At 44.2% G+C, this 7,128-nt stretch overlaps 1 long non-coding RNA gene across 1 annotated transcript; it reads left to right on the top strand.

The window, feature by feature from the left end:
- The first annotated feature begins 5,642 nt into the window (after nucleotides 1-5,642).
- LOC311319237 lies at nucleotides 5,643-6,789 on the top strand. Its single transcript, XR_014630825.1, has 4 exons — nucleotides 5,643-5,772; nucleotides 5,869-5,950; nucleotides 6,190-6,261; nucleotides 6,663-6,789. It is a non-coding gene; the product is annotated as an uncharacterized lncRNA (long non-coding RNA).
- The last annotated feature ends 339 nt before the right edge of the window (nucleotides 6,790-7,128 follow it).

The following is a 7,128-nucleotide window of genomic DNA, read 5'->3' as shown; positions in this document are numbered from 1 at the left end:
AATATGGGGAGGGTTTGATCAGCGTTAATCTAATATGGGGAGGGTTTGATACAACTGTACCCACTTGATATATGAAGCCTAACCTGTGTTTCATTGCTGATTGGTTGTAGGTCTGTCCAATTAACCAATCACCTCCAGAGGCATGTGGTCTGACCATTGATAACGCCCTTGTTGGAAATCAAAAATGAATGCAGGATTTCCAGACCCTTAACATATTGAAGCCAGGCTGTAATCATGGTCCCTCATGAAGCCAGGCTGTAATCATGGTCCCTCATATGAAGCCAGGCTGTAATCATGGTCCCTCATGAAGTTCCAAGTCAATACCACATCTCAGATGGCACCACTAGAGGTCAGTATTCTGGACTTACAGTACCATGTAGAACTGCATAGATTCTGCTAGAAAAGCTGAGAAAGCACTTGAGAACAGGTTTTGGTGTTCTGTAACAGAAATATAACATATACAGTAACAGCATATACAGTGGGCTCCATAATTACTGGCATGACTGACTGACTGGCAATGTCCAATACATAAAAAAATATAAATAATATAATTATAAAGAAACTGAATATACCAACGTGTGAACTACTGTACTTGATTAATGCTTCAATAGAACCAACCAAAATAATTATTTAATATCAAACACATTTCAACAAAATCAAGGTTTCATAATTGTTGAAGAGTCGGCTACTGACCTATTGACCTCAAAGTGATGTCTTATTTATGTAAATTCCCTGCCACGGCTTATTGAACGTTTATTACCAACTTCTTTCTCCCACCAGGTTTTATTGTTATCCGTGGCTCATGAATCTAATATGTTACTGCTTTAAACTACCATCACATGAGTCAAACAGTCATAGCCTCTCTTAAAATGCTTCTCCCAATTCTCTCTCCCAAATGTGTGTGTGCTCCAATGCGCTCTCTGTCAGAGTGGTGCCACTTGATTTAGACCTCTGTTCGTGCTCACAGCTCAAAGGTCAACTCCTCAGTGTCAACTCACACACACGCATTCCTCTTCAACCTCCCTCTCCGGAGGAAAGGCCCAGGTTAGACCCTCTTTAGTCAACCTCGCCCTGCTGTAAGACCTGGATGAGAGCAGAGCTGGTTGTAATGCTAGGGAAAGGGATGTCTGGGGCCCCCTGCTGGAACTGCTGCCTCCGCGACCCGACCCCGGATAAGCGGATGAAGATGGATGGATGGATGGCGGACAGACACACACACAAGCAGTCACTCATGCACACACGCACGGGAGAGAGAGAGAACAAAAGACGCTCTGTTCACACATCCACGCAGAAAATAGGAAATATTCAACAAATAATATCTACATTAAACTAATCTCAAATATACAATCAACCCACTAGACAGTTACAAAGAACACAAAAAGACACAGGACATAGCAGGCGGCCAAACAGACTCTAACAAGACGCACGTAGGACTCCGGTTCTAGCCTGCGTACACATACCCGGGACCTTTAACTTTTCTCTTCTATAGGCTTTTACCACACTTAATACACTAATACGCAAACTTATACGTTTAATTTAACCGGCTTTTTTTTATAGACATTGAACTCACAAGTCTTCACTAAACTTGCGCCAACACATGCGACTTCTTTTATGCGACCTGAACATCCACGCCACACACCATCAAATGTGCGCTGGCCTTGAACATAACAAGCATCGCCGTATTTAGAGACCTTAACTCACAAGTGTGCGCAAACTATGCGTCTTAATTAGCCTACGCAATTTTAATCGCTTCTCCTTATTTATTGGAAGTTCTTTATAGCAATAGCAAATTTGACTGTCAAGACAATTAAGTTCTATACCTTTAGAACATCGGCAGCCTCCCGTCTCGGTGGTCTGAACTCTCCGGATGAGCAGAACTTCGGGCGTGAATATTTGTCGAAAAGAGGCAACAGTCCGTCGTCTTGATCTTTGCTATTTTAGCTTTCCCATCCCCGTCGCCAAAATGCAGTGTATTTAAAAAGCATCATCTTCGTGTGGAACAGAACTTCAAGGAGGTCAAAAACGTCGATTCATCACTTTATTGAGCATGCCTAACACAGGGTCAAATCTCTAGGCATTACTAAAGTTCTTCATCCGAGGTGCCGAGCTTATATCCTGGCTTCAAGCCAGGAATCACATGACAAACAAATTTGCATACAAACAACGTTCATTTAACACATATGGTCACAAAACGGTTCACTGATCTTCTGACTGGTCAAGGTGTCAGCTGGTCTTTGGCCCCCCTCCGGACAAAGGAGCTACACTATATACAATATACTACAGTGGCTCCACGGTTGACAGTTTCTGTCACAGAGTGACCCAGCCACTAACCCAGCATGCTGGGTTGCACAAAATCTACCCAGCACTGTGGAAATAACCCAACAAAATGACCCATAAGGCGCAACCCAGCAGTTGGGTTAATAAAATAACCCAGCATTTTTTAGGGTGTGGGACAATGTGACACCCATATTACTTGAGAGGAGGGCGATTGGCAGTAGTTGTTAGTATTAGTAACAAAGTAGCCTACTATGATTACATTGTTCAACTTCCTTCCATGTTGTCAACATTGTCTATGGTTGTCATGGCTATGCACCAGCAATGACGTTAGATTTAGATGGATATGTTGGTCCCTAGTGATTGGTTAGAGAAAATCAAATCTTCTTCCACATGGAAGTCAGTGTGGAGCAACGTCCTGTCTGCTATCAGGCTAACCAGAAAAATACAACAATAAAAGCCTGAGAATGGGTCTGAATGGGTCAGAGTTGGCTACAGTTCAGAGTGCTAAAGCTGAGTAAATCTCCTGCCAAAATCCTAGCAGCTTAGAAACAAAGCACACACACACACACAGTCACACATTTCATGCCGAATTACTAATGCTTCAATTCTGCTGGGAGCAAAACAGACTGGTATTAATCATATTTTTGGGATTTTGGAGTTCACTCCAAGTTGATTGCCTTTCTGTTGTCTGCTGCCTGGGTCTGGGGATGTGGGCTGTGGACACCACTCTCTGTCCTGACTACAAATATTTCAAGGGCCTATGATTTGCTTAATGACTTGATTTTCCACAGCACTGGGTCTTTTTTACTCGCAAAATATGAATATGAATTCTAGCTGCTGTGCAGCACTGAGTTGGGGCCGGGCGGAGTCAGAGGAGGAAGGAGACAAATGACAATGAGGGTCTAGTTCAGGGGTGGCTAACCAGTCAGAGACTCAATTACTGTGGTACCACCCAGAGCCTCAACATATATACCAGCGTTTCTCAACCTTTTTTTCAGTCACCACACCCTTCATAAGTACTTAAAATCCCAAGGCACCCAGTCTAAAATAAGAAGAAAAACATTATGGTCCATTAAATATACATTTAAAGTTAATTTATAAAAAATTAATACATACAACAAGATATTTTCTGACATAATATATTTTGGACTGGGTTGGGTTATGCTGGGCTGGACTGGGCTGGACTGGACTGGACTGGACTGGACTGGACTGGACTGGACTGGGCTGGGGTGGGTTAGGCTGGGCTGGACTGGACTGGGCTGGGTTAGGCTGGACTGGGCTGGTCTGGGTTAGGCTGGACTGGGCTGGGTTAGGCTGGACTGGACTGGGATGGGCTGGGTTAGGCTGGACTGGACTAGGATGGGCTGAGTTAGGCTGGACTAGGATGGGCTGAGTTAGGCTGGACTGGACTGGGTTAGGCTGGGCTGGGTTAGGATGGACTGTGCTGGGTTAGGCTGGACTGGGCTGGGTTAGGCTGGGCTGGGTTAGGTTAGGCTGGACTGGGCTGGGCTGGGCTGGGCTGGGTTAGGCTGGACTGGGCTGGGTTAGGTTGGACTGGGCTGGGCTGGGTTAGGCTGGACTGGGCTGGGCTGGGTTAGGCTGGGCTGGACTGGGTTAGGCTGGACTGGAGATTTGAGGCTTTGAAATGTCCCAATGATGTCTGGCATATCAGACAGAATGGCTTACCATTACGTTCTATGAAGAAAAAATGACTCTCCCACTCGGGTAAAAAATGTCCTGTGTTCGTCTTCATATTTTCTTTTCGCTGCGCATTTCTTTCCAGCCATTCTTTGGTTGTGTACAGTAGCCTAGGCTACGTTTTGTCGTAAAAGAGAATGACCCACGCAAAGCAAATTATTTTGTTTACAATTATTTTGTTACCAAGGTGATTTGCTACATATGATTGGTTTGAAGTGGTTCTCACACGACTTCCTCGCGACCTCCCTACTAACACAGTACGTAAAACTGACGGGACACATTGGTGTAATTGTGGTAACTTTGCGACGGTACCAGCAGCGGACCTAGCTGACACCTAGCTGACACTTGCCTTTTCAGTCGCAAAATAACCAAAATAGCCGTCCTCAAGTACACTGTAAAGGGAACGTAGCCGCCACTGCTGCTTAAATCCGTAACTACGATGTAATTAAATAACGTGACAATGTGGTTACATCACAGTCCCAATCTGACTTTATTGGAAATGTGTCACAGTGGGTCAGAACATTTGTAAATTACTTAGGTTTTAAAATAAATTTTGAAGTCATACAGTTACAGAATTGTAATAATGAGGAGAAATCCTGCATGTCTGTTTTGTGTGTAATTTCTCATTTACAGTAAATATTAACACTAAAGATTTGCAGTCTAGGCCTAATAAAAATAATGATAAAAAAATATGCCTATGAATAAACTCCTAATTTTGCAACCTAAATGTGAGCAATGAACGCTGAGCAGTGAACGTAGAATGCAAGGCATTGGGCTACTTTCTTAGGTGACACAATTGAAGAACTAGACAAACAAGTTACACACTCTGTGCCAGTAGGTGGCGGTATGCACATTAAAGTTGTTTGCGATCCGCCACTAAACCCAGCGAAGAAGACACACTTGGAAACTTCCGCTCCGTTTGAAACAGAAATTATTGAGAAAGACCAACATGCTGTCTTTGTGTCGACAACACAGATCATGTAAGTATCTCAATTTCAATGTATACATACATACTATGTATTTTGGTATCGTCCCAGATAAAACACCAACGTTATGTGCAAGCTACCCTTTTGTAATGATTATCTATATGCAGATGCTCTCTTTCCAATGTTAGCTAACTAGCTAGCCAGCTAACGTGATTAGCCTTTTTCTGTACATCATGGCTAGCTAAGTAGCCTACGTAAAATTACTCTCGCAATTATTGTTAAAACGTTCGCTTTTGTGTAATTGTAGCTTAAATTATAATGTTGGCTTGGCAACGTGAGAATATTTCAGTTGTGTACACTATAACTTTTATGAAGTGTTGTTGTGGGCCATTGTTTCCTAATTACGGGCAATGGTGGAGTCTTCTCAAGTCTAGCAGGCTCGCGCGAGCTCCTGCACGTTCGTACTGTTTCATCGCTTGGAATAAAATGCGATAATTAGCTTACTCATTGATTTCGCATTAACCCACGACACCGTTAGTATGTGTTTGTTTTTAGGCATTCATTTTTCCGATTTTAACGTTAACAGAATACTAGAAGCCCCAACAACGGAGCTAGGCTAGCTAGCAGGATTTGTTATAGCAGCCATCTTGGCTTTTGGCACGTGGTCCTGTGGAGTGTGCATGTCAGCCAACGAGAGGGTCACCCACCCACTTTCTCTCTCTCTCTCCCTCTCTCCCCTCCCATGCTCTCAGTTGCCAACCTCCCAGTTCTTGTTTGAACTGAGCAAGAAGCAGGTGAGCGGGGCAGGAAGAGGCGCTAAGACGGGGTCAGGCGTGGCCAGGGGCAGTCCTGGGACAGCACCACAGGCTCTGTGAGTCTTGTTCAGTTGAATGCCCTCATGAGTATTAACAGAAGAGCACCATATACATATGCACACATACACTCTAACATGTCGCTCTCTCCTCAGCTCAGCCCAATGGTCTCTGATGGTTCTGTCTGGCCAGCCCTTAGGTGGAGAAACACCTGATCATCAATATAGGCAGGCACACGTAAGTACAAATGCACATACGTTTCCATAGACGGGATAAACAAATGGGAATATTGATATTGAGTTAGCGGTAGACATGTGAGATTCATAAGACGCATCACTGACGCCAGTGACGCCACAATATCAGGGAAATTGAGCAATTGCTTCCCTGTAGTGCAAACTTGCAAGATTCGCTCAGTTATTAACCCTTCTTGCCTTTTTTGTTGTTGGTTTTCTCTCTCCTCCTTCCTCTCTGTGCAGTTCTCCTGTGTGCTGAGCCGCTATCCCATGTATTGCCACTGCTGACAGGGTAGAGCTCAGCCCCATGCAGAAGTGAGTGATGAGGAGAGGTAAGATCATTTTCCCGTTTTTTTTCCCTCCAGTTTTAGGAACCGTCTCAAGAATGTGTTCCCCACTTTTATGCCTTTAAATCAGGGTTGGAGTATTCCAGGTGTGTGGCCATGGCCATGAACACCAGTAGAGGAGGGAACCAAGTGTCTCATTCTCTCTCCACAGTTGTGTGGTTGTAACCCCCCACTAGCTACATATTCATTCAATCTTTATTTAACCTCGTGAATCAATTGAGAGTAAGCTCTCATTTACAATGACGTATAATCACTCTATATTTGAACTTGTACTACAGGTGAGATAATCCTTTTTAATGGTCTCTCTCATTGCTGTGCAAGACTTGGGTGTTCTCCTGCTCTGAGTGCCCATTCTCCTATACCTCCCAGATCTACCTCCACAAGCACATCAAGAGGAGCCATGACAACCTCTGTCTCTGCTGAGGAACACACAGAGCATTATGAAGTAGCCAGTGCCTTGGCGAAGGTGTTTGAGCAGCAGTCATCAATGGATTAACTCCCAAGACACAAGGAAGAGACAGCTCAACACACGCTATGACTCCAGTGACGAAGGTAATATAATAAAGTGCATTCAACAGTCCCAAAAGAGTACTACTTGAGTTGACTAATCTGAGCTAATTTACCTCTACTATATGTTCCAGTGCCCAGGCAGCCGGTCGGCAGAACTCAGACCAGACCAGCTATGCCAGGTGCCAGAGCCGGAAGGCCTGCTCTGCCAGTTATCAATGCAGGTATCCATGCATGTTTGTGTTGGTGAAATGTCTATGCATATTTGCACACTTACTTAGTTAACTCAGGACTGTCTGAAGACTCATGTACTCAGTTCACTAATTCG

This window comes from Borostomias antarcticus, assembly GCF_949987555.1.
Source record: "Borostomias antarcticus genome assembly, chromosome: 16".
In the NCBI taxonomy this organism is placed as follows: Eukaryota; Metazoa; Chordata; class Actinopteri; order Stomiiformes; family Stomiidae; genus Borostomias; species Borostomias antarcticus.
The sequence above is the reverse complement of the archived record's forward strand: the minus strand, read 5'-3'. Positions and strand labels throughout refer to the sequence as shown.